The sequence below is a fragment of the Trichechus manatus genome, unplaced genomic scaffold (assembly GCF_000243295.1).
Source record: "Trichechus manatus latirostris isolate Lorelei unplaced genomic scaffold, TriManLat1.0 scaffold00040, whole genome shotgun sequence".
Classification (NCBI taxonomy): Eukaryota; Metazoa; Chordata; class Mammalia; order Sirenia; family Trichechidae; genus Trichechus; species Trichechus manatus.
The window spans coordinates 8,521,789-8,523,030 of NW_004443976.1; the positions used below are offsets into that span (position 1 = coordinate 8,521,789).

The window sequence follows — 1,242 nt, forward strand, 5'->3', positions numbered from 1 at the left end:
TGTCTTCATGCAATCTCTTTTGAGATATAAAAGAGAGAAGCGAGCAGAGACCCATAGGAACCTCATACCACCAAGAAAGCAGTGCTGGGAGCAGAGCGCATCCTTTGGACCTGAGGTTCCTGTGCTGAGATGCTCCCAGACCAAGGAAAGACTGAGGCATCACGAGGACCTTTCTCCAGAGCTGACAGAGAGAGAGAGAGCCTTTTCCTGGAGCTGATGCTCTGAATTTGGACTTGTAGCCTACTGGACTGGAAGAAATAAACTTCTGTTTGTTAAAGCCATCCACTTGTGGCACTTCTGTTAGAGCAGCACTAAATGACTGAGACAGAGTTTGGTACCAGGAGTGGGGTGCTGCTCTAACAGATACCTAAAATGTGGAAACAGTTTTTGAAACGGTGAATGGATAGAGGAGTGGCAGTGGCAGAGGACAAGCAACAGCAGAGAACCTGCAGCGGAAGAGAAGGGGCAGTGGCAGAAAACCAACAGCAGCAGAATGAGACCAGTGGGAGACGGCACTGGAGCCAACCCACGGAGTGAGAGAGCTGAGTGCCTGTGCACCAGAGGCTTCCTGGCGGAGTGGGGTGCCTTCAGGCACTTATCGGTGGAATTAGGCTTGCTGACCCACAGAGCGAGGGAGCTGAGTGCCTGTGTGCAGGAGGCTTCCTGGCGGAGTGGGGTGCCTCCAGGCATTTAGTCAGTGGAGCTACCGAGCTTTGGAACACTTGCCCCAGTAGGGCAGATGCAGGCATGAGGTCCGAGGGCCAAGAGGCCACAGGAAGCAGAAGCTGAAGAGACAAGGAACACAAGAAGCTGAGCTGCCTCAGTCTTAAAACGTATGGCCGAGACCTCTGGGGTTTCAAGGGGTGGAGCCATGGCCCCTGGTGTTTCTAAGGGTGGAGTTGTCACTCCAATGGACTAGGAGAATGGTGCGCCTAAAGCCAAGGGAGCAGAGTTGCTGTCCCAGTGGGCCTGGAAGGCGGAGCTGAAGCCCAGGGCTGAGGGGCCTCCACTCAGAATCTGGAGACTGTGGCCAGTACCTAGAGTCTTGAGGGCAGGGCTATTGTGTAAGTTGTCTCAGAGAACAGAAGATTATTTTCAAAGCCTTGAGGGCTAATGTAATGTGTTCTGCTAACTTGCTTGGTGCCTGTTATTCCTACTTTCCCTGCAATTTCTCCCATTTGTAATGGAAATGTCTAGCTTGTGCCTGTTCTGCCATTGTACCTTTGGAAGCAGATAACTTGT

The 1,242-nt window shown here is 52.2% G+C and overlaps 1 protein-coding gene across 1 annotated transcript in view; it reads left to right on the top strand.

Moving 5' to 3' along the window:
• TMEM220 (transmembrane protein 220) overlaps nt 1–1,242 on the top strand; it is a 24,934-nt gene that overhangs the window by 8,304 nt on the left and 15,388 nt on the right. The gene's annotated exons all lie outside the window — the stretch shown is intronic.